The sequence below is a fragment of the Melospiza melodia genome, chromosome 20 (assembly GCF_035770615.1).
Source record: "Melospiza melodia melodia isolate bMelMel2 chromosome 20, bMelMel2.pri, whole genome shotgun sequence".
In the NCBI taxonomy this organism is placed as follows: Eukaryota; Metazoa; Chordata; class Aves; order Passeriformes; family Passerellidae; genus Melospiza; species Melospiza melodia.
This window is the reverse complement of record NC_086213.1, coordinates 13,259,108-13,285,470: the sequence shown is the minus strand read 5'-3', so window position 1 is coordinate 13,285,470 and position 26,363 is coordinate 13,259,108. Positions and strand designations below refer to the sequence as shown.

At 46.1% G+C, this 26,363-nt stretch overlaps 1 long non-coding RNA gene across 1 annotated transcript in view; it reads left to right on the top strand.

Moving 5' to 3' along the window:
- LOC134427594 (uncharacterized) overlaps positions 1-25,985 on the top strand; it is a 45,738-nt gene extending 19,753 nt beyond the window's left edge. The window contains exons 3-4 of the long non-coding RNA XR_010030201.1: positions 11,985-12,127; positions 25,764-25,985. This is a non-coding gene — a long non-coding RNA (uncharacterized LOC134427594). The remainder of the gene's footprint in view (positions 1-11,984; positions 12,128-25,763) is intronic.
- The last annotated feature ends 378 nt before the right edge of the window (positions 25,986-26,363 follow it).

Genomic DNA, 26,363 nt, shown 5'->3' with positions numbered 1-26,363 from the left:
GATAAACAGAGCGGCCTCACTGGAACCAGCGAGGCGGGGCTGGTTAATGCGCCGGGAGAGAAACTGAGATGGGGGGAAAGCCCACAGCAGTGGGCCAGGGAAGGAGGGGTTTGGGCTAGCAGGAGGCTGCCAGGCTGCATTTCATGCTGCTCCATGGCAGGGGTGCTGCAGAGCCATCTGCAGAGAGCAGACACTCTGGGAGGAAGCGGAGCAGCTGCTGGCAGCAGTTGTGCTGAAGTGGGGGAAGCAGCCCTGCACAGCCCGAGGACTGCATGAGCAGTAGTAGGTTTATGCTGCAGCAGCCAAAACTTTAGTTTAAATAAACCAAATCTGTCTAACCTCAAAGCTGCAGGCATTCATCAGCCTTCACAGAGGCAGTGTGTCCCAGGGCCAAGTGGGACGTTTGCCTGAGGATTTATCCTGCAGGAGCCTTTAGTTCCCAACTGGGTTAAAATTCTAGGCAGTCTTTTGCACAAAGCCTCACTGATGTGCTTCTGAGGATGCTTGAAACAGGGCCAAGGGTCTTTGTGGAACAATTCTACATACCCAGCAGCACCAGTCTGTGACGGCTAAATTGCACTCCTTTTCAATCTGTGTGATTTTACTTGGTCCTCAGATTTGTGATCCCCAAAAGTAAACTCTTTCCTTCTTTCAGCTCTGGTTTAGCACACACGTTTTTAAAGCAGAAAAGCAAAGTATTTCAAGGCTTTCTCTGTGTTTCTGGTGGTGTGGCCTGGGCTGGATTGCTGTATTCAGTAAATGGTATAAATGGTATTTGCCTTATTGACAGTATTCCTCTCTACTGCCTCTCCTGCCTACCCTCTCACAGAGTAACCAGCTACATGCAGCTTTAATAGGAGGCTCAGGCAATATCATGGACTGACTGTGCTCAGATGGGTGCTTGGAAATGAGATGAGAATCAAAAGACACTGCTGCCCTGCTGGGAACAGCACAGGGTCACCTCTCTTGATAACGTGGTGTGCTTTAGGTCTTTCTAAGAAACAAACAAGGTTGCACTTTCAGCTCTGAAATCTTGGTAGCCTCAGGCTTTTGAAAAGTTCTGTTTCATTTAGATTCTGGAATTTACTTTTGTTTGCTTGGACTATAAAGACCTTTTTATTCTGATCCTCAAGAGCTGTTTACCATCCAGCACATGTGGTCTGCATCTCTCACACTAAAATCTTTTGAGGACTTGGCAACCTTTTTTAGTTCTCTGATCAATGCTGGCTAAGGAACAATGGTAAAAGCCCATGGAAGTTTGTTTCCCAAAATGTGCTGCCCCTGTTCTGATTAACTAGCAGCCTCTACTGAGGTGGAGGCTGCTGGCTTGATGGTTTTCTCAGGAATGTGGTGCCAATCTGGAGTCACTATGCTGAACTGGCAGCAGGTGTGTCAGTGTAAAACCAGGGGGCAGCTTTGCTACCCACTCTTGTGTCTGCACACTAAGCTGAGATCAGTTTCGCTTTTTACCCTGATTTACAGTTTAGTGCTTCTCTGTACTGTTGACACTTTCCTTTGGTCTGTTCCATGGACAGCTCTCAGCTAAGGACACATAAAGCTGGCACCAGGGCCTGTGTTCTGCCTGGACATACTCTGCATTTGGCCTAAGTGGAATCTTCTATGCAAGAAAACCAATGTTTATGCCTTGCAAGAGCTTTTCTATGAGCTCTTGTTACTCAGAGTATCCAAGAAACAAGACTTGGCTTCAAGCCTCCCTGTGCACAGTTGAGGGGAAGGGTGTTAACCCAATGGGAGAAAGCATCGCCTTCCTGTAGCACTTCTCATTTAGCAGCTTGGAAACTTGCCAAAGAAGCAACTTCCCATTGCTAAATATTGCACTGTAAATGTCTGGGAGAGGTGTTTGCAAAGCCAGGGGAAATGGGCCATGCTGGTTGTTGAAGAGGAGGAAGATGAGGGGAGGAAAAGCAACAGCAGATTCACAGTGACTGCTGAGAATGTCACAGCAACAAAGTCCTAGAGGGAACATTTTGCCTGTGCCCTGGATCTGCCTGTGCTCCTACTGAAGCTGTTTCTGGCTGAACTTGAAATGCAGTGAAGCCTCTGAGCTGAGGTGTGGTACTGTAGAGTTAAATCCGTGTACACAAGGAGAAGTCAAATAGTAATTTTTTTAGTGACTAAGTCGCAATAGCTGCATCAGCACAGCTGCCTAAGGCTTCTCTCCTTTTCTTAGCAAACCCACCAGCACCATCCTGGGTGTTAATTTTAGAGGATAATCTACATATCTGCACATGTGGGTTAGAGCTCGCTGCTGATCTGAACCTGCCTTTCTCTAAAGCTTTTAACATGCCTGAAGCTTTGTCTTTATGAGCTGCTCCTCCCTGTAAAAGAGCTAAACCAACTGTAGAAACCGGGGGAGTTTGTGGGTCAGGTGCAGAACCTTAAGTACACTACTGCCTCTATGCCCTGCTTTGCTTTACCAGAGTACAAAAAGTCTGGTTCTTTTCCTATCAGTTCATTCTAGCAGTAAAGTGAAATAACTGTCCACTGTGCTGGCCTGCTTATACCTCTTGGACTCTGTGCTTAAAGAAAAAAAAAAAAAAAATAGAAACTCGAGGGTGCAAGTCATGGAATGGGGGGAAGTCCGTCACTTCCTCAGGAAACACCTATAACAACAGTGCTTGGAAAAAATATTCAAGAAAACCTCTCCTGTTTTGATTTAAAAAAAAACCTCTGCTCTAACTCCACAACATTCTCCTTTTATTTATTTTCCTAGAGACATGGTCCAATTTTTATATTTTGCTGAGTTAAATGAGCAATAAGTAGTAATCAGATGTTGACATAAAGTTATGTGTACACCTGCTGACTGACTCATAAAGAACAAGAATGCTTTTAGTTAAGAAATGGCAAGAAAATTAAAATTCAGCAATTAACTTCATGAATAAGAAACCCAGGCAGTTAAATTATATACATTTATTAAATCACACAAGACTTCTGAATGACCTTTTTAGTTTGATGCTGCCTGATGAAAGCAATTCTGATTTCAGTTCTGATTCAAAAAATCTGGAATTCTTCAAGGTTTTCCAGCCAAAGTGTGTATTTAAAGCTTTCAGGTGAAAGGGAGAGGGAGTGACACTGCCCATCACTGTAAATTATGATCTTGCCCAACTCTGAGTGCCAGTTGGGCACGTGACTCTTGGATTATTAATGCCTTGTTGAATTGTTAGCAGGTGTAAAATTATCACTCAGTGGCCCAATCAGGAACACAAGAGGCCCATGAATAGTGAACTGTAGAGATGTGTGTGCACCTGTGTCTCCATTGGCGCTCAAGGTGTTGAAATGAGGGTCTGCAGTGCAAAAACGTGGGAGCTGCTGCCATTCCAAACACCACAGAATTGCTGGCTGAGACCTGGGGTAGGTCTAGGTCTGAGCACACTGGGACCTGTGGGGATTTCTTGCAGTTTCTGTGGGTCTCAGGCATCAGAAAACTGAGCTCCACTTATAACTGACCCAGCCAAGTCAGATATGTGCTCTATTTTCAGACTAACTGTGGTCTTTGAGTGCTTTCTGAAACCTTTCTGTTTAGACAAATAGAGTCTTCCTGGTTTTGGTAGAGTGTGACTTATTATAATCAGTTCTCTCAAGCAGGTGACTGCACTGGTGTTGGGCATTGTAAAGCTTTAGGCCTCCTTGCAACAAGCCCAGAGTGAGTCCAGAGCTGTGACATCTCTGTGAACAGCATGTCAGTCTTTAATGGTTTTTCAGTAAAAAAAAAAAAAAAGTAAGTCCCAGCAAAGGGTGAACTTGATCCTCTCACCATGTGGTGGAGGGAAATCAGAGAGGTGGTCTTGAATTTCAAGCATGAGAGTTGAGTGCCTTTGAACTAACTTCTGGGCCAAGAGCAGTTTCTCAGGAACAGGATATGTGATGTGAATTTCACAGCCTATAACTGCTTCCTAGTTAAGACAGACACTGATAAGCTGTACTCTGGAGGTGTGCAAGAGCTCCAAGGGTGTTTGTGGTAATGTCTCAGTGATCCCTTGCCTGGCTCATTTACAGGCTGAATTAGTGCTTGGGGAGTCTGGGAATTCACAGCTCTTGGGTAATATGCATTAATCCAGAAAAACCACCTGAGAGTTTTGGTCACAGGGGTAACACAGAATGTGACAACTCAGAATTAGGCTCTTGGCACGCCAAATATCTTCCTGGTGGTGGATGATGGTGTGAATTTGGGGCTCTGTATGTATGACAAATCTGCAAGACTGGAATTGAAGGGCAGCCGCTCAGGGAAGGACCAGGGTCTGGTCTGCTGTCACACTGACAGTCCTCCCCAGGAGGACATCAGGACCTCAGAGCAGTCTGGGCACATGGCTGGAGCTTGCACTCAGGCAGCATTTCTGAGCTCAGTCTGGTCTATCAAAAGGCTGTTTGACCAGCCTGCATTCCTGCTGCTCCTCTCTGCACCAGGAAATTTAATGGCACTGCTGGGACAGAGCTTTGCTTGTTCAAATTTCAAAGAGCACTGCAAGGAATGCAAGGAAGTTGTTGGACATGTTAATCAAAGAAAACTCATATTCAGGAGTTTGATTTATACCTGTGCACTACACACAGATCATGTAGGCTGCTAGATTGACGCTCAGGCTACAGGTTGTAAAACTTCTCACATGGATTCTGCCCTCTGCCCCTTCCAGCCACATCAGACTGGAAGCAGCTCATATCTGTGTCCCAGATGCCTCATGAAAGAGGGTCACTCTGACTGTTGAGAGGCAGTGGTGCCCTCAGAGCTGTTCTGCACCTTCTTTTTCTTTCTTCTCCAGCTCAGATATGTTCACTTAAAAAGCGCTAGGACACCAAGCAGCCCTTGTCCAGGATCTGACCCTGTACAAAGACAGTCCCTCCACCTAGAAGAGCCACTCCTGTGAAAAAAACAAGAAGATATTTATCCCTGTCTGCCACATCTGCAAACTCCAGCTGGAATCTGAAAGCTGAGCCAACGTTTTTGTTGTCATTAGTGCCTCTTTGTAGGAAATCCTGCCTAGAATTGCTTGCAGAATACATCCTTCACACTAGGAACCAGCGATAAGTAGTGCAATGTGTGCAGTGCTGTAGTGTGCCCTCCTTCTGCAGCTCACAGCATGGAATGCAGACACTGAAAGGCCACCAAATTGCCCAGAGAATGTGTGCTCATGCTTGTGACGCTCTTGGGGAGATTAGGAGCCAATCCTGAATTCTGAGCTCCCATTACCAGCGCAGCTCGTTCATGAGGCCTCAAAAGTGCTGGCAGCTTTGATCATTTCAAGTCTTAGCATATAACTGGGGATGCCAAGCTCTGACTTCAAAGTCTGTCAGTCCCCAGATCCATAAACTGATCAACAAGCACTTGCATGTCATCATGCAGAAGGACTGATGAAGGGGTGGGGTGGGAGCACATTCCTTCCTTCCCCAAAACTCCTGGGCCATGCCTGGAGGAGGCTGGATGCTTTGGTGTGATTGCTTCTGGTCTTTTCCTTCCTTCTTCACGTTGTAAATTATTTAGGTGTCAGCATCAGAGATCAGAGAGAAGCACAGGAAAAGAATCTCAAGTAAATGCTTTATATTCCTTGGGATCATCTGTCCAAAGAGCTCTGCTTGCTTTGTGAGTATGGTCTGTGTTCAGCCACAAAACATCCCCATAATAGCTTACAGCTGGGGAAACTGAGGCACGGGGCTGTTAAAACGTGCCTTGGCCAGAGCATCTGCACGGTCTCTGCCAGAGCTGGGAGGAGTTTTCTGTCCCCTGACAGCTCCTCTGCATCTGCAGGAGCAGGCTGCCTCCCTGCAGCAGCTTGCCAAGGGCTGCACCAGGGACACCCTGCTCCTGCACACCCTGCTCCTGCACCTCTGCTCCTGCACACCCTGCTCCTGCTGTTAGCATGGCAGTGCTGCTCCCTGATCCCATCCACACCCAGCCTGCTGGCCTCTCACCAGCCCCATGCCTCCAGTGTTTCACAGCCCCTGCCTCTCTGCATTCCCATCCCAAAGCATCATCAGCCTCTTCTGCAAAACCTTGGCCCACGTACAGGTGTTCTGGGTGAGTTCCTATCTGTCTAAGGCTCTCCAAATTTCTTTCACTTGATTTTCCTCACTGGAATGGAAAAGGGCAAATGTCTGGAGATGCTCTTAGGAGAGACTTTCTCCAGGCTCTGCTGAGCTTCATGCTGTGCTGCCCCTTTCCTGGGTCAGCGTACAGGAGTATCAGGCTCCCTGTGGATGCTTTCTGCTCTGCTGGATTAATCCAGCTCCTGAAGAGGAGGGATGTCTTGTTTGGTGTCTTTTCATCATGTAGATTTAACCAGCACTGGAGTTCAAGGTTGCTATAAACAGTTTTGTGCCTTGTCACAGGAGTTACCCATTTATTACGGTTCTCTTCCTTGTCAACAGCCTTTCTCAAAATTTGCTGTAGCAAAAGTCTTGGAGGCTGTGACTGCACAGCTCTCTTTGAAATGCCCTGAGCTAGCATGACTGCTTCTCCCTGATGGGGCAGAGATGTCTGATGTTCTGAAAAGCTTTACCTGCTCCAGCCATCTAGTTTTATAATTTAACAACATGGCCTGCAGCTCTTTGGTGGATGTCTTCTCCTGGAATGGGTTTTGTCATATTCTTGTCACTTCTGTAATCTTCTAGGAAAGACTACTCAGAGATGTGCAGATCAGCAGAGGAGGACTATTTTTTAATTATGACAGAAGAACAAGAGACTCCCTGATGTGAGCTGGGCTTCCCAACATCCCTTCAGGAAACACATCATAAAAGCATTGCTTCGTTCCCTTGTCTGTTCCCCCACTCCCATTTTAAATAAATGAAATCTAGCCCCTCTGGGGTGGAACACAGCATCCACTGAGCAGCCTGTGGTAAAACCACCTGCCTGGGTTAAACATGGAGCAGCAGATGATTTTGTCTCTCTTGGAAGGTTACCTGGAGTACAGGGAAGCTTTGTAGCTGGCCCAGAGAGAAGTGCCAGGCCGTGGCTCTTAGCTCAGACAAAGATTGCTTGTGCTGAGCAAGGTGGTTAGAGGTGAACTGAGGTTTCTCACAGTCCTGAGCCAGTGGGTAGCTCCTGTCTGGAGTTTGGTTGTTGTTGGCTCTGTGTAGGCTTTTGGGTGCTGGAGGAAGTAGGTGTCCAGTGAGAGGTGTTAAAGTTTGTGCTCTTGGCAGATGCTGTGTTGTGCCCAGGGTGCTGGCAGTTTCCTCACTGTGTGCATCTGCCAGCAGGGTTTGTGCATTGCTCAGCGGGGTTTAAAGTTTTCATGGGCATCTGAGGAAGGCTTGTCTGCAATCCAACACTGAATAGCAGAGATCAAAAAGTCATCCCTATCATTACTAAAGCAGGAGAGGCATTTATTGCTCGGGTACCAAAATGAGGCTTTCAGGACCTGCCATTGGCTGTTTTCTGATGTTGGCCAAATCACATATTTGTCCTCACATCATGCCTCAGGTTCCTCACCTCTAAAATAAGGACAAAGAATTCCTCAGCCCTTCCCTCCTCACTGTGCAGCTGGGGAAGAAAACCTGGTGGGTGCTGGTTTAGTTCTTGTGTTATGGCTCCCAGTGCTGTGTGGCTTTAACAGTAATTCAGCCCAAAAGAAGAAATCAACTTAGAGAAAACCTGAAAGGATGTACCGATTATAACCTCACCAAAAGGATGAAACAAATATCTGATCTCTGAAAGAGCAAACCAAGATAATCCTCCTTTTCTAAAGCCTTTCAAAATCCCTTTTTTTTTTCCTCTACTGCTTAGGATAGTGAAGCTAGCACTCCTCAGGTAAACTTGCCAGCCATTAAGGGAGTGTTGAACAGCAGAATGTGGAGACAAAAACCTTCAGCAGTGTGTGCTGTAGGGAATGGTGAGATCCAGGCCTTGGATGAAATGCTTCAGGCAGGCTACTTCCTAACCTTCTGACATTCATACAGAAAACTTGTCTGATTTTCCTTTGGCTGTCTCACCCCCATGACCCAAAATGCCTAGTCCTTCTCAGCTTCATTCTCTGTTTGCTTCCTGCAGCCTCCACCTGTGTGAAGACAGAGAAAATTAGCATTTTTACTTTTGTCTGATGAAGAAAATTCATACAGGGTTTTTAGACTGGATGAAGATTCCTAGTGTCCTGCTGTTAATTTAAGAAATTTGTTCAGACTCTTTAATGCTCGGAGGAGTTGAATGAATCCAAAGGGAAACAGTGGGCTGCTGGAGAGAGAACAGGGACATCATGTTTGCCAAGTGATGGATTTAGCTCTTGGTGGAACACCCCAACACCCATCTATGATGGGGCTCCACCCTCTCAGTGTCCCTTTACTGCCTTAATGTTTGGATTCTTAAAACTGGCAGGTGCCTGGATCTGCTGAGCAGGTTATGGCCCCAGAGCTATTTTTATCTACTGACTTAACAAGCAGTTTGAAGAGCTGTAACAGGCAGGAAATAAAGTCCTCTAAAAATACAGAGGGTAACTTTTAAGAGGTGGATTTTTAATTGCAGCTTGAGCAAACCATTTTTAGTTTGCGTGAGTCTGCTCCTTCTCGTCTCCTCTGCAATCTGGAGCTTCCCCAAAGAAGAACTTGTCATGGTTGCAGCCTTATGGCCCCACCAGTCTGTGCCTCTGCTTTCCCTGGCTTCTGGCATCCCTGCCAAGATCAGGCAACAGCAGCCCCAGATTGTCTCTGCAAATCTGAGCATCTGCAGTTGGGCTGAGGGGAATCCAGAAAGGGGAAAACTGAGGAAATTGCTTTCCTCCCTCTTTGGGGTATAAAATGTTCTCCTCTTTCAAGTTAATTTGTTCTGTGAAAGTTCCCCTTGAAATAATTTTCCAACTACTTTGAAAGATCAAATAGATTATATTGAAAGCTACTGTAAAATGAAGTGCCCATTTGGATTTAATAAATGCTGGTTTATGGAGTTCGGCTCGTTATTTCTTTGGGATAAACCTATAGAGAATGGAAGGGAGGAAAGATTTTAATGTTTCTGAAAAACTTATCCCACAAACAGTAAAAACATACCCTAGAAATATACCAGCCACAAAAATGACATCTTAAATGCAGTATTTATGACTTTCTGTATTTGTTTTGCATAAACTTTTCTGGTTTCTATTACACAGATTGATTTATGGAGTTTATTTGGAATAAATGTAGTGCATATTTGAAGCAAACAGAGTCTTGGCCTGTGAAGCACCCAGGAGATACAAAACCTCTGTATGGTTCAACCTGGGAACCTCCAAATCCTTTTTATCAGAATATCTTTTTCCATTGAAAATAAAATGCAGAAAAATAATAAGAAATTAGATGAAGAAAAGCAATTTGGGAAAACATATGTAGCCAAAGTTTCGACTAAAATTGGTCCGAACTTTGTATTCAGTGTCTCATTCTGTTCCTTAATGAAATGTTCTTTATCCAAATGGAAATTTTACCACGAATATCATTTTTCACAGATTTGTTTGGGAGGTGTGGGGAGTTGACAGAGGCTGGAGGGGATTGAAAACTTCTCAGAAAACATTTTGATTTTACTGAAATTCATGTAACTTTAGAAGCTACGCCAAACTAGAAACTTCTTAGTAACTTTTCCATTAACTTCAACCTTTAGGAGTGAAGGGAAGCAAACAAGGAGAAATTTGCCCATAAACCATCAATTCTTGATCTGTAAATGAGCTAATTGCATATTTTAGCAGTTTGGGGGGAAAACAGTAAAACAAGGATTGTCTGTATTGATTTATTTTTAAAGCACATAAGTTACATTTATCTCTGCTTTCCTCCTGTTCCCCTGAAAGGCTTGGCATCTGCCCTGTTCCTTCCTGTAACTGGATTACTTGTGTACTTTTAGTGCATTTCTAGATTGGCTAAAATAGTGCCTTTTCTGTGTATTTCAGAGGGGGGTTGCAAGTCATCAGAGCACAAAGATTCTCTCAGAAACCTGAGTGTCCTTTACATTCCCACAGCAAAGCACCTGGGTTTTAAATACCCAGTAAGTGATCTGCACACTGATAATTATTGGGTGAATAAAATTTATTATTATCCTGAATTTGTTATTGAAAAATTGCTGGCAGATAAAAACTGAGGCTTGTCAGCTTTTTAATAGCTAAAAAATGATACTTTAATCTGCATTTGCCTGCTGCCACAGGGTCTGAGTGGCTGCAGACAGGAAGAGTGTATGGTCGTGTGCTGCTCAAAACTAATCAGTGGGCTGTTCTCCCAACTGTGTCATCTTTCCAAAAACCATCTGGTATTTAATGCCATGAGTCTATTTTTCACAGGCTGCCTAGAGTTCTCTCTGTAAGAAGATCCAAGGCTGTAGTCAGGTTGTCATCATCTGTGCTGAATGAAATGGGGAGTCTCCCAGCAATCTCCCAGCTGCTGGCCTGAGCACTGTGACCCATATGGTCACTCCCTACCCCAGACTGATCCCGGGGGAAAGTGACTGCAGGTGCAAAATGGCTGGCCAAAGGAACCACCTGTGGAGCTGTTCTGCTCCATCTTTTGGGAGAAGAGAAGGATATTTTTAATCTAATCCTTTGTGGCACACTGGATTGAAGCCTTGGCATTGTCATGGATTCATCCAGATTAAACTTTGTTTCTTTTGAAGCCAGGGTACTCTGAAAGATGTGCTCTCATAGATGTGGGTTTCACCAGTGAATATGTTTGGTGGGTTTTGTGCTTGGCTCCTGCCTGGCAGTTTGTGCTTTCCCCTTGTAATCTCTGGTGTGTGACTCTCCCAGGAGCCCACATTGCTCTCAGAGCACTGGGACAACAGGGGCCTCCTACCTTGCCAGGCTTAAGCGCTTAAATAAGTGACTGCCCATAATTAGGAACCATTTGATGGAGAACTAATTGGCCGTGGCACATGAGTGCTGATGTAACCAGGTTTAGCCAGCATGAAAAAGATGCTTCCTGAGTACAGAGCCATGGGGAATGGAGCCATGGAGAACAGCACTAAGGACAAATCCTATCCTACAGCCTGTGTGCACAAAAAGCTTTGATGCCCAATTGTTAATTGCTGAAAGGATGCACAGGTTCCTTTGGCAAGGCCTTCCTTAAGCATCTGACACTGCACTTTGGCAGGGGAAAAGCTTTGAGGTGGCTGTGCTTGACCCACTCTGCCCCAGGACTGCTTTATTTGTAGTAATAGTCTTCTGTCTCTCAAGTGGAAGTTTTTTATTTTGAGCTGCCTATTCTTTGGAAGTTATCCTGAGCTTCAAAGAGCTGAGTTTAATAATTTTCTTTGCCTTGCTTTGCCAGAGAAAAACCTGGGCTTATTTCTGGTGTGCTGCTTGTTGTACTTCACAGTCCTATTCACAATAGTGAGGGGTTAAAGAGTAAAATGCTACAAGTAGTAGGATATCAGCAAACTGGTAGGAGAAACTGGAGCCTGATTGCTCTGCGCATTTAAGAATCTCCAGGCATATTGGCAGAAGCCCAAATGTGCCCAAGAGGCCAGGATGGGAAAGCTGGGACCATTGTTCTTCCTTGGCTAACATGGCATTCATTGAGGCACAGGCTATTGCTGGGGGACCAGACTCCCACTTCCCTCTCCAGCTGCTGGTTTTCCCTCAGAAACCGGTTTTGCTCTCCTGTACAGAAATAACTGTGATGTACTTTAGCACGTGTCTTGTTTGTGATGGCCCCCATCCAAAACCTACTGATATCAGAGGAATGCTTTGCAGGGACTCAGAGGGATTTTAGATCAGATCCAAACCTTTGCAGCTAGTTTTGCATTGCTTTCCTGCCAGGACTGACTGTCCAGCCACCAAACTCCTGAGAAAATCAGCATGAAGTGTCAGTCAGGGTTCAGTTCAAGTGACAGCTAAATTTGCCTCTCTGGAGATGAATAAGAGTTGGTGGGCCTGAAATGCAAACGACCTCAAACAAAGCCAGCCAGTGTCCACACCAGCAAGCTTTTAAATCATACAGTAGCCTTCAACCATTAACACTTCAAACACCAGCTGGCCCTTTGAAAGGGCAGTTCATTTATTAATGTTCCTGCTAAAGTCCCTTCCACACTCTGTTCACAGGATTGCCTCCTGCATTGGTCAGACCCTTCTCGATCCCACTCAAGCAAGGATGAAAACCAGCCCTGAAATGCTTCAGGAGGGATGGCAGGATCCAGTGGTGGGATGTCAGTGTCTGGAGTCTGGCACCTCCCCTCCATTTTTGGGTGAGTCATGGCTCCTTCCTCTCTCTGCAAGGCTGGGAGGCTGCTCAGACAGACGTGCCTGCACTGTGGTGGCTGTAGATCCAACTGGCACCCTGTGGTTCTGGGGATGGCAGGGAGTTTCTAAATTCACTGCTAGATCCTGCTCACTGGCATGTGCCTGAGAGCCAGCAAAGGTCTTGGATGTGCCATGCTCTGGGCTGTCACCCTGTCTGACAAGAAACATTCTGAGCTGTGAGCTGGAGCTGCAGAGCTGCCCTGAGATCTTTTCAAAAGTCTGTCTCCTCTGATCACAAGGCTGTGCAGGGCCTGTCTTCAACTCAGATTCCCCACACAGAAGCTGACCTGCACACTCCCCTTGCTGGGTTTGGACATCTCTGCTTTCTTGATTTTAAAAATGCTCTTTAGAGCAAAAAACCCCAACAATGTTGTCTTTTCTCCTGTTCCATGGACAGACACGGTGCAAGCAGAGTAAGCTTGAATTGCACCACACTTGCTGCTCACCAGCTGGCCAGGGGAGAACAGTGCTTGCCTCTGTCTGGGCTGTGGGGCTGGAAAGGTGAGGCTAGCAGCAGGAGGCAAGACAAATACGAGCCTGTTTTTGATTTGCCATCTGACCCCTGCCAGCTCAGAGCACCCTGTCTGTAATCATGACCTAAATTAAGCCCAAATGCCATAAGCAAGGCTGTTGCTTTCTCTCACAATGCAAGTGTTTCCAGGTACCTAGTCAGAGATTTATAATCCAGCACTAATTACATTCTTGTTTGTGTCTGCTGTCATGCTGATTTGGGCTTTCTGTGGTTTGTTAAGTCCAGGAGCGTGCCTGGCCCTTTGTGCTGCCAGCCTGTGTGTGGAGACAGCAAGGGGCATCCGTGGCTGGACAGCTTAGCAAGCTGCTGCAGGAAACCTGCTGGGCTGGGCTGGCTGTCTTTAGTAGCCCAAATATCATGGGAGACATTTTGGCTTGTTAAATTCTTGACTGCACAGGTCTGCTGTCCACAGTAGGTTCACTTGAAGGAAATAGCTCTGGCAGCAGCCCAGCAGCAGGAACACTGATTTTCTCTTAAATGTGGAAGGACACAGAGGCTTGGTGTTCCTACCCAGCCAGCTCTTGCCTTGTTGATGGTGGATAGCCAGCATCTTTAGCTGAGCTTAGGTGCAGTGGTTTGGCTGTGAAGCTGGAGATTAGATCCTTGTAAACAAAGTCTGCAGTTGATTACCAGTAATTAGCAGAGCTTCTTCTGTCAGGATACTGGAAGGAGTAGGATGGAATAACAACCTTTGTGATGTCACATGGTTCTGCAATGGCTCTCACAGGCTGGGCTGTGCTGGGGACTCTGCTGGGCAAACCCTTTGTGAGAAGCCAAAGGGCAGGACAAGATTTCATTCTGCATTGCAAAGCCTCTCCCCAGAATACAGGAACAGTTTCTGAAGATACCCAGCTGGGTGTTTGCAAAACCACTGGCTTCTCTGAGGAGCCAAACTGAGTTTCACTTGTATGTTCTGTGCTGGCTCCCTCCTGCCACTCTGTGCCAGGTGACACCACCACAGCCGGACCTAGGCTCCCCAAATTGCTGTGGGGGAGAACCCTACTGGAAGAGCAGTTCAAAATGTAATATATGCTCTCTTCTACCCTTTGTCTGCTTTCTGTTTCCTCTCTCTGCCAGGAGTTCTTGCAGTCTGTGCTGTGATTGTGACATTGGGGCAGACAATCAGGCAAATACTTCACACACACACGCTCCGAGCAAACCAGACATCCGGTATTTAGAAATAAACAGCGTAAAGAGATTTGGGAAAGTCACTGTTCATGCCAAGACATTTAAGAGGCATCTTGGTTCAAGTAAAAGCCTCAACTCATTCCCATTTTAATTTTTTTTTTCACTTTGTTTAACTGTTGAGTTAGTTAGTTCAAACCAAAACTGGATCGTTTCTATTTCCAGATGATCAAAATGAGGTAATCTGTCTTCCACTTACATTCTGAGGTGCTGATTTTCACCTAAATATTTTCTGTCAATGGACAATCATTTTACTGATGGAAAAATGTTTTGTGAAAGTTTCTATCCATCCCTGGTAATTCACAGAAGTTTAAGCTGGAACTCTTCATCTTAAACTCTTGGTTTCCATTGCTTAAGAAGAGCCTCCCTCCTTCACTACCCAGTGCCTGGGTTAGCAGGGACTGGAGGGAGACAGAGGCCATTCAGGAGAGGTGTCAGGTTCCACTGCTGCCTCCTGTCTGCATCACAAAGTGTCACTCAGAGGGCCAAGATCTACAGCCACCATTGCATACAGACTGGGCACTATTGGTCTGCAGTCCTGGAAATTTGGACCTGATCCAGTCTGGGTTTTGCTGGTTTTTAAGGGTCAGCAGTCATTAAAGGTGACGAGAATCTTGGAGTGAGCCCCAGTTAGCAATCACTAAACACAGGTGTACAGAACTGGTGAAGTTATTTCTTTGTAGCAGTAAAGGAAAGTATGGCTGCATAGAGCATGTGTCCTGAAATGTGTGCTTAGTTGTGGGATTGTGGTTTGTCTTTGGTCGTGCTGTATATTTTTGAAGTGGAATTGAGGCCAATGGTATATACTTTGTCTCGTGTGTATTCAGATTTATGTGGAATGGATTTGAGAAAATATGACAGATGGGAAATAGATGGATGTTTTTTTCCATGCAGGTTGGCAGTTCTTTTTACCTGCTAGCAGCTTAAATAATGGAAGCTGGGTGATGACCACACATTAACACTTTCTGCTGCTCTGAGTGCTTTTCAAGAAGGTAGCAATTACTTCAAAATCTGCTCTCCTTTTAGTCAGGCCAGTATTCAGAATTTAACTCCTGTTTCAGATTAGTTTCAGTCACCCATTCTTACCTGGCAGATCACTTGCAAAGATGCTCATTGCTAATCAAGACCTAATTTCTGACAGATTTGTGCTTATTAGATCTCCTCCTCTCTTTGTAAATAGAATTGGGGTTTGGTTTTTGGAAAACATAAGCAGAATCTAGGAAGTTCAGGTTCTGACTGTGTCCAGTGTTCATCAGGGAGAAATTTGGCAATGGTTGCTGTGTGCTGCTGTCATAGCAGAACATCAGGAAATGGAACCACTTCCTTTTGCAGCCCTTGAGGATGTGCTGGCCATGTTTGGGAATGAGGAGAACGTCCCTTGCCCCAGGTGAGAGATGGGGCTGGGGCTGAGTGAAGAGGAGTCCTCTCCATCCACTGTGCCCAGAGGGCATTGGAAGTTTTGAGAGGATTCAGTTCACTGAGTTGCAGAGAAATGCAGAATGACAGAGATTTTGTGCAGTTTTCCGGTTGCGATCTCCCTCTTTCCTAATCCTCCTTCCAGGCCTCTGTGGTGCAGATGGGATTCTGTTCATTGGGCACATGGTACACCATGAAACATCTCCAAAAAACCAGAAAAACAGCAGTGTAGGAGAGAAGCACAAAGTGGAGCTTCTGTGGCTCCAGGAATGGTACATTTGTTGCATGCAAGTGTTAAAAGAGATGATGCAGACAAAGTAGCCTCTTGTTCCCTGTGTGCTTTGAGTTAAATTCTGCCAAGGAGGGCTTTTCATCCTGTGAGCTTGGTCTCTTCTGTGGGGCTGTTGGCAGTTATTAAAACACAAAGCTCTTCTTGCCTACAAATCCATGTGCTTGATCTTTCCAGCCCAAATCCTACAAGTAACATGCACTTGTCCCCAGGGCAGCTTGCTCAAATAACCACAGCTCTGCCGGAAAAAGGGCCACTGGAGCCCTAGGGAATTGGGAGGAGAGGTTGAACTATTCCCAGCATCCAAAGACCAAGAGGTTCCTTCTTCTTCAGCAAATGTTTTCAGTTCCCACTTGGTGAATTATTGCTAGGGATTTTTTTTTTCCCCCTTCAGTGTTTCCATGAATGTGGTTGAGGCTCTGATCCAGGAAATGGGGGGAAAAAAACCTCTGAAAAATGTATCGCACCATTTCAAAACTCAAGTGGAATTAATTAAATCCAAATTTCAACAGTGTGTCCAAAGTTGAGCTGGGCTCAAGACACACTTCAGAAGGTTTGATTTCAAAACAATCCCTTTGAGCACATGCACATAATTTAGGGAGGTTTCTCCAGTGCAAGGCAGGAACAAGGAGCTGCTGGGTACCTGAGCTCAGAGAGAAAAGGTTGTATTTGCAGGCCATCCAGAAAAAAACCTTTTTCTGCCTGATCCAGTTTATCCTAGTCCTCTGCTCAGCAAGCTGCAGGCTGGAAAAAGAGTCAGGAAATAATGTTGTGGAAAGGGGAGCCAAACCATTTGAAATGGAGATGCTGTGGCTGCTACACTCACAGTTCTGCAGTTCTGCTTGCTGGAGAGGTAAGAAGAAGTAAAAATAGCTAAGGAACAGTAGAGAGAAAGTGTCCAGGACATCAGGCTTGGGCTGAAGCAAAAGAGTTTGGGAATGAAAACTTTTCTGAACAGCTCCACCCCTGAAAGGGAGGTTACCTTGGGGAGTCCGAGTGCTTCCATCCCTTTATCTGTTAAATTAAGATAATATAATTTACTGCCCCAGAGAAAACAAGATGGATTTTAAAAAACAGTGCTAGTAGGCTGGAGCTTTCTCAGATGTTTTTTCAAAGCCCACATGCCAAATTCTTTCCTCATTTTCATGCATGTGTCCCAACTAGCTGTAAGAGAGTTACACATGGGTCAGTGAGGAGTAGAACAGTCTCTTTAAAGTAGTATTTAACAAATTCTTTCTGTCATGCCTGTTCCCTGTTTTTTCACTCATTGTGGAGGAAACTAGCATGTCTCATTTACTCTTGACTTGTGGTAGTGACCTGGGAGAAAGCTGATGGGGAGGACTCCTGCATGAAAGATCAATTGTGCCTATTTCGTCTCTGCAGATGGGGAGATTTTGCATTTAGAGCCTGAAAATGGGGGTGGTTCTACCTCATTTCTGCCAAGCAGCAACACATGTTGTCTGTGTTTTTCCTGCAAACCTTCTGCCTGGGCAGGGATGATGTGGGTAAGTGTTCTGATGTGGCTGTATTTCTGTGGAAATATAACTATACCTATACACATATTTGTGTGTGTGTGGCTGTATATTTTGGTGGAATTTCAGGTGCACTGTGAGTTGATGAACTCTGTTGCAGGTGAGAGCAGAAGCATTTCTGTCAGCCACTGTTTGGGAGAAGGGACACAGCAGACCCTGCTGTACACTGAGTTTTACAGACTTTAACCTCATCACTACAAGAACAGGTATCTGTAGGTCAGCACCACCTGTTGCTGCAGGTGTACCTTGAAATACTGGGTTTTATTTTGGGTAGGGATTGCATTGCCTTAGCAGGCTGAGAATCCCAGAGTCATGCTTGAACCCTGCAATTAAAGGGCTCTGACAGGTCTGGGAATCTGTCTTGTTGAACTCTGCAGCTGGAGCTGCTGGTACAACAGGGATATTGAAGGATGAGACGAGTCCATTTGTTTCAAAGACCTCCCAGCCAGATGTTAGCCCTGCTGTATTGCATATGGCTTTCTTCAGGCATAGAGTCAACACTGAAACCTGAGCCAGCTGATAACAAGGGCAGCAAGCCCCAGCTGGGTCTGTGTGGCATTACCCATCCACCTTTTCCTGGCAGCTCCAACACTGGAAACACATTAACAGTGTGGTTCAGTGCAAGCTCAGGAGCTCGACCATCACAAAGGCCACACAAACATTTCTCCCTTCGAAATGGCTACTGACAGCCTGTTTGATGCTCCAAGCCTTCTGTGGGTAAATGGCATATCAGAAATTAATTTCCTCCTGCTTCCTTCTGTATTCCATCAGCAGTATTGGAAGTCACGTTGCCTGTTACCTCGTGGCAGCAGCAGCATGACCTGAAAGAATACAATTAAATTACCTAGACACTCCTTTCCCAAATCCAAGCTGAAAAATTATTTTTTTTCCTACTACCTGCTGGATCTCCTACTTTTCAGTTTGCTGAGGCCTCTTCTGTTAGTTGGCCCATGTATGTCCTCCATCTCTTTGTCCTTGTATCCTCCAGCTTGTTTCCCTGCAGGTTTTTCATGTCTTTCAGAGGTAAAAAGGAAAGGTAGGAAATTATATAAGTATAAAAATACAATAGTTTCATGTTCCTGTTCAACTGCTCCTGGGATGCTTTCACATGTGGCAAACATACCCAGACAATTAATCTTGTGCACCCACAGGGTGTAACTGTAAAACAGTGCATGACAGATGAAGATGTATCTTCCTTCCATATTGTGCTGTGTTTGGGGGATTTTTTGGAACCTCTGCTTTTGCTGTGTCAGGGCCAGTTACCCCATCTGGACCCCTGGGCAAATTTTAGTTGATGTGATAAAAGCAGATCCTCTGTGTCTTATTAAAATTATATATTAGGGCATACATTCATTTTCCCTTCTGTTCATTTTTCCTTTTTTTGGAATGGAGAAGTAGCCAAAATCAGAAGAAACTCCTGGGCATGGAAGAAGGGTGGGAGAGAAATGGCTCACAGCACACTTGTTCTAGAGGGGGCTAAGCTGAAGTGTCAGTGGTGAGAAGGAGCAGGTAACAACCAGCCCATCTGATAGGGCTCTCCAGGGCAAGAAGTGCTGAACCTTTTCGGTGGCTACACTGCTAAATGGGTCCTGCCTTCCCCGAGTGTCCTTGTGCCAGGGTGGAGCGCTCTGGGAAACTCAGCTAATGAGCACATGCTGCTGCCTCAAGTGCTGGAGGCGGCAGGAAGGCTCCAAGCACAGGAGCAGTGGCTGCTCACTCGTGTGTCTCTTCTGTCTGAGCTGATGAGTTCACAGGGCTGCTCCCCTGCAGCTCTGGAATCTTGTTATGCTGTCATCTCTGCCATTCTTTGTGCATCTCAAAGTTTTCTGCATTCTCCCCAGTACATCCTCAATTTCTATCCAGGCTTGCTATTTATATGGATGGGGTTTGGTTTCTGTGCAGAAGACCCTGTGGACATGAATCCTTTGGGAACATACCAGATGGTCACTCCAACTTGAAAATGACTTTGGGATAAGCTCCTTGTGCCAATTACAGACCTGTGTCCCACAGGGAGAGAGAGCTGTGAGCAAAGGGAAGGAACAGCACAATGGTCTGGGGTTTGTTTAATGTGTTTGTCCATGTTGGATAGGCTTGGGCCCTGTGCAATCCATGTAAGAGCACCATCCCCCAGCATCTGATTCTTTCTCACACACTCATCCAGGGTTTTCCAGACCCACCTCTCTGGGAAACAGCCAGTCTGAGAGAAAAGACCTCAGCAGGCAGCAAGGATCCAGGCAACAGGCACTGCTGCTTATGCAATAGGCAAACATTGTAGTAAATAACATGTGTAGCTTTGTTATTAAGCTTGATCTTGTTAGGGGGGCAATAAATGTTCTCTGTGATCATTTTTCTTGTAGAATATCAACACAGGATAAAATTGTGGCTCTGGCTTTGCTCTTCCTGCTCATTAGAGCTCCATGCTGCTCATGCCATGGCCTCAATCTGTTGCTGTTTGCCTTGACAGCTGCATGTCCCCAATTTCCTTCAGACTCATTTTGCACATGATAATGCTGGCAGTTCTTGGGTTTTTCATGTCCCTTCCCCCCTGCCCGTTCTCTCTTTTACAAAACCAACTTAGCAGCAAATTGTGCTTAATTTAAAAGGGATGGTTTGGGTAAGATACCTGTTTGCTGGAAACCAAAATCAGGGACATCTGGCATTCATTGGCTTTTAAAAGCAAAGAAATGACACAACTAAAATGCGGATACAGAGGATTTCCAGCTACTTGGGGGGGGGTGTTGTTTTAGTAAATTGAACTCAGATAGATTTGTTCTACTTGCTCCTAGCTGTTGATCTGGGTATAGTCTGGACTGAACCACTTGTTTAATTATATATCACTAAAAAACTGGCTTTTCTTCATAAAGTGCCTGGTTTTTTTCTTTCTTTTTTCTTTTTCTTTTTTTTTTTTTTTCTTTTTTTTGGGTCTCTGTTCATCTGCACAGGATGGTTGCTTTAAGGCCTGAAAATTCTTTTAGATCCATTCCCTGACTCACCAAACTCTACCTTTCCACCGGAGTGAGCTTTTGTATCATATCCAGAGCCAGGTACCTGCTCTGTGCCTGGGGGCACTCCAGCCTCACTTCCAATTTCTAGGCTGATTTACAATGGAGGAGCCAGAGAATCCCTTGGTTTGATTTCTGGGCATACAGGTGGGAGTGAGAGACACTTCCCAGAGCTGGCCAGTGATGCACAGGAGCTGAGTGCTGCCCTGCTAGCCTGGAGCTGTGAGGCAGCTGAAGCAATCCCATCTAATCAGTAGCTGTAAAACAAAAAACAGCCCATTCTGACACTACAAAACAGTAGAGCTTTATTTTAACTCAAAGAGAAGAAATGAGTCTTTGGCATTATGTGGGGAGAGGAGGCTGTGCTTCTTGCTGCCAGTAGTGCATAATTTCTAACTCAAGAAGGAGCAGCAAGGCAGATCAGGCATGAGCCCAAAAAAATCCTGGCTTTGCCCATGGAGAGAGTGAGAAGTTGGATCCTCTAGAACAGAGGCTACTTTATGAGGAGTGAGAAACTGGGCCACACACAAACTGGGTATGTGGGGGTAGCAGGGCACTGCTGTGTTTTTGCTGAGGGATCCCCAGGCAGGTCAGCCTGGGCCATACAGCCCCTGTCCCAGCAAGCAGCAGATCTCTCTGCACTGACAGGGTTTGTGTCAGCTGCCTCACACTCCCCACACCTCCCCACTGCTGGCAGTGCAGGAGTCTGGACCAGTATGAAACCAGAATTTTATGAAGGGCAGAAGAATAACTCTCCCCACATTTCACTCACTTCCCTATTTGTCATTTCTGGCTGAATCCTTCACTCCTGCTGGATCTTCCCCTGGGAAGTGATTGAAAGAGCTTCAACAGTTTAATCCAAATTGCCCTCCAGTTCCCTGGTGATGCAATTAATTGAAAGCAGGATTTTTACATCTCTGTTCTGCTTAAAAGTATCCCCTGGCCATCAGGCTCTCCTGCTATGAGAGCTAAGAGTCACTGTGCTGGCAGCCACATCCAGTATGAGCCTGGATTTCTAAGGGGATAATCCGGGAAGACATCAGGTCCCCCTGTGTGGCAGTCCCAGCCATAATCAGCCTCTCTCACAGTTGTGGGCTATTGCAGTTCAGCATCAGGGGTAATTTCTTCCAGCACTGAAGCTTGCAGTAGCAGATTTAAACCTTTTTCCCCACAGTAATCTGCAGTGGGAGAAGCCTCCAGTGCCTCCTCATGATGGATTTTCTTTTGAGAATTTCTATGGATCTGCTCCCCTTGCCACAGAATTAATCACACTTAGACATAGAAAAGAGCTAGAGAGAATGTGCTGAAATGCAGCAAATTCCATGTGAAGATATAATGTCTGATATAGGCAAACCCTAAGGAGACATAACTTGAATGAGCAAAATTCTGAGAGCTGGGTGGAATAGGCAGAGCCTGGGATGAGAGAGAGCGAGGCTGTGGGACAGTGTGCCTCAGTTTGCCTGTTTGGCACATGAGGAAGAGGAGAAAAAAGACTGGAGAGCTGAGGGCTCTGATTCCTATTCCCTGTCAGAATTAGTTGTGAACAGGATAGGGAGAGGTTTAAGAATTTGGGTTAAGAATTTGGCCCCAAGTTCTGACCGGCAGCTCCTCCTGCCCACGCAACCCTCGGCGGTGAGAGCAGACTGTGGCAGACAATTTGCAGGTGGACTCTGAGCCAAGGCTGAGCCCCAGTTTGGCTGCTCTTCCTTATGAAAGGGAAGGCATGTTTTGGTTTTCCTGGGCTGTCTGCAGCGCCTCTCTCTCTCTCCAGTCTGGGACAGGTGCCAGCCACTTCCAGTGCCTTTTCCCAGTGAGTTTAATAACTCTACTTCCTTCATCCTGTCTTGAGCTCTCAAAATAGCATCCTCAGGTATGACATGACACCCTCTATTGCCCTGCTGTCTGCTGCAGACAGTGTCCTCTTTCTTTCTGTTTATCCCTGCTTCAGTCTATACATAGTCCTTGGGACTGGCATCCTTTGTCATGGTACAGATGCCAGAGGGACTTGGGGATAAGAGGAGGCAACTCCTGCTGAGAGCACTGGAGTGTGCTGTGGAGTGCTAATTCCCACAGCACTAGGACACATTTTGGCATCTTAATTTAATTTATGCTTTGGTGTTGGAGCACAGCACATCCCACAACCCTTGGGTTTGACCTGAGGTGGGAGACCCCATCCTTTTATGCCCCTTGAAAATGGTGGGTTTGTGCAGGCTAAGTGATCACAAATCTTCCTTCTCTGTTTAACCACTGAGTTTTAGCAAAGCCAAAACTCCTGAGCATGAGTTCATTAGCCCATTGGAATGGTGCTTCCTTGGCTCCTGACTTCCCTCCAAGGCTCTGGCAGGCAGACACCACCTCTGCTGCCAAGCTAAACCTTGCCATGCTGTGTGATGGGACAGGCTGCTGGGCACACAGCCAGCAATGGGCCTGTTCTCACTCAGCCATTGAGCATCCCTGCAGACCCACTGCTTGTGCCAACCTCCATCCTACAGACTTCCATACAGGCTCATATTTCTTTTGAAGCTGCCTTGTCCTTTCATCCACACCTTATGAGGAGAGGCAAACCCATTTTTGCCTCATCCTTCCCCACCAAAAAGCTGTGTCTGTACTGCTGATGCCCCATGGAGGAAGTTAAATGACCCCTTGAAGGGACTGACTGCCATGGGAACAACCTGGCCCAGGCACTGCAGAGCTCCTTTGGCTGCTTTGGCTTCTTGCAGGCTCTCCAAAAGACATCTCCCCCTCCCTGCTTTGTGCTGCTGCCAAGTGAGCTGTGCTGTGCTGCGTCCCTGATCTTTTCTGACATTAATTGCCCTTTCCTGGCTCAGGCTGCCCTGTTTGTGGCCAGGAAACCAAACTCACTTGTGCCTGGAAGCAGAGCAGGAGGGAAGAGAGAGTGCCTGCTTCCTTGGATGGCCAACTGGAATAAGCAGGTGTCTCTGAACCCTTCCCACCCCAGGGAGAGCTGATAGAAGGCTTTGCCCATTGCAGCCCAGGCTGGATCCAGCCAAGCGCTGAGCACCTGCTCTGCCTGCTGGAGTCTCTGGGAGTGAGGGTAATGGGCCAGCTCTGAATGTGTGCCCAGCATCTCCAGAAATGCACCACACACCAGCACAAGTGAGAAACAGCAGGAGGAGTAAACCCTGGAGGCCACCCATCTTCTTTGACAGGTGAGTTTTTAGGCCACTGATTTAAAAGTTGTTTTTCTCCACTTCACCTGGGTGCCTGTGGCTTCCTCCCTGTTCCCTCTGAAGAGCTCTACTGCAGTAAGTGACACCAGTGGGGAGCACAGGGTCCCAGCTCCTCCTGTACAGCCTGTGGCAGTGACAACCCAAGGGTGGATGCTTCTCTAAAACACCCCTGAAGACTTTCCTGGCACCAGCCACATGCTCAGTGCCACCCACTTTCCCAGGGTGACAGTGTTCCTGTGCAACCAGAGCTTGGCTGGCAGAACTGAATGCTCTGAGCTTCTGCTGAGGGTGTGCAGTTCTGCTGCTGGGCTTTTGGAGACTGCCCCCAGCCTAAATCAGGAGCAAGAGGCTAAGTCAGGGAAAGGTAAACACAGACACAGTGTTGTTCCTGACACTTTTACGGCGCTCTGAAGTTCCCATCACACACCCAAATGAAACAGCAGCACTTGGAGAGTTTCACTGGCAACTCCCCAGTTACAAATTCATAGTCTCTATTAACTCCTGTGCTATAAAGAGACAGAAAGGAAAATCCATACTTTCCTTGAAAAGAGCAGCAGCGTTTCTCAAAAGGAGCCTGTGTGTGCTTGCCACATCTTTGAGCCTGCATCCAACAAAAAGGGACCCACGAGGCAGAGTTATTTCTAAAATACAGCACCATCTAGTGCTGCACTGCAGCAGGTCACCCACCCCGTGTCCCCACCCGGCACCCGCAGCACCGGGCTCCTCTCCTCTCTCTCCCTCCCCAGACTCTCTGCCTTTTGGGACTGGGTTTTGATTTGGTTCGTGTGTCAGATGCCAGTGGGTTGTCTAAGGGCTGCTTCAAAAAAAATCTCTTTGTGCCTCTGTGTACTTGCAGCGTTCCAGCAGCCTCTTGCATAATTCATGGAGAAATTCTGTTAAAACTTCGTCCAAACCCCAAATCATATGTGAAATGCAGCTGGAAACCATCTTTGTAGATTTGAGCCATTGCAAACATCCCTTCCCCCTGCTCCACCACACCTTTTATTCCTGTGTGTTAAAGCCAGGCAAAATTTCTAGTTGAGCAGAAATCCTGGGGCTGAGTGACACAAATACAGCTGTTTTTCTAGGCAGTGGCTGTATCCCTGTGCTCTGCAGAACCATGGAGGGTGATGTGCTGTTGCTGAGGGTCCAAAGGGGTAAGAAAGATATTATCAGCAAGTTAAAATTTGCAGTTTAAAGCATTATGTTTTCACTGGAAAAGGAACTTCATGAAGCTTGAAAACTGCTGATCTGGAGTGTCTATGGGATAAAAGTGGGATTAAAGGGGATTTAAAATGCTGCAAACACAATTTGCTAGGTGTAGAAGTTGTTCGGCCAAAAGCAGAGCTGGCTGATTATTATGGAGTTAATTTCACCTACGTTGCCACTATCCCATCATAAATAAACAATCTGAAATTGTTTGGCTTTTTCCCATACGTAAAATTCAAGGGTTCAGATTAAAACCAAATTCTCTTCAAGTTATATCCAGGATTCATGTATGTGGTTTAGCTGTGTAATGTGGTACTAAGAGCTCCTGTAAATTAGATTAATCTTTATATCAAAGCAACTTTACACTGCCCTCCCCTTGCAAACCCAGGCACTGTGAGGTAAAACCCTTGAGCTGTAGGAGCGTGGAGGAGAAGCTGGTGGGCCAGGAAATGCTTGCAGTGGTGCTGTGGGATTGACTCCTGCAGTACAGACAGGTTTCCTCCTGCTTTTCCAGGGAGAAGGAATGTTGTATGAAGAAAGTGCAGTCTGGCCATAGCTTTGTCTGATGTAACTATGGGTAGGAGTTGGGATGGAAAATGTTTCTTCTGTGGTAACCAATACCACAATGGGGAGGATGCCTGAGAAACTAGTTTCTTTCACAAGCAAGTGCCTGATACCTTTTCCCACATTTATTTGTGGGAAATTTACCCCAAGGAAAACATATTGTTTCTTTGCACCAGGCTTTGTTATTTTCACTTTCCCAGAGGATGCAGCCAACATCAGCATAAAGTTGTGAGAATTTGGAAGCAGAACTGCTTGCTGTGTGCATAAGGGAACAGTTTCCTTGTGACACCAACAGAATCAAAACTGCAAAGTTTCTATTTTGGAGCCAGCCCTGATGGCAGTAAAAATTGTCTTTTTCAAGTCTTTTATTTATTGAAGCACAAAAGCCAGCAGTGTAGGAACTTGCTTTCCATGGCTCACAGCAAAGGGAGGGTTGGAGGATTGTGGTGGGCCAGTTCTCAGGCACAGCTGTGCTGAGACTCCAGGAGGTTCTGCTTTTGGATACCCAGGCCACAGTCAGGAATGGTGGAGCCTTGGAAATCCATATGGCCAAAGCATTGTGCTACTCAGCCATCAGGAAACCCATTTGGCAGGTGCTGTGGCCTTTGGTCTTACTTCCACATGTCAAATGTCCTCTCTTGCTGATGTTTTGCACAGACAGGAGCTGCTGCCTCACAATGGAGCACGCTGGATCTGCCTCCCATAAATGCAGTGTCTGCCCAGCAACATCCTGCCCTGGAGGAGAGAAGTTCCCAGGCCCTGCCAAGTATCAACATCAAGAACATGTCCCACGGAGACAAGGCCACACAGCAGCTTCCCTGTGTCAGCATTCCCACTGAGCCCTCCCAACAGGCAGCCCAAATTCCCTGCTCACACACACACAGTTATGGGAAGCTAATATTCAAATGAAAACATTGGAAAATTCACCTTTATGTACCTCTCCTTGGCAGTGTCTTAGCCTTTCCTGGGTCAGCATGGGACTGTTGCCTCTCTTTGCTTCTAGACCTTTTATTTTTCCCTTTGCCAACCTAATTATGAGTGTCCCAGCTGAGAGACTTTTCCATTTCCTTCATTTGCTAGGCAACCAAATGTCTGTACATTTCCATAGGGGTCTGTAAACATCTCATGGTACATTCTTCTAATTAGAAAACAATGTCTGTAGTTGTGTTTACATTGCTATGCTTATTAGGAAGAAAATGCTGGGCTGGTTTTGTGTTATGTGCAACCTGAGATTGTACATTTGTGTGCTGTTTGGAGGAGT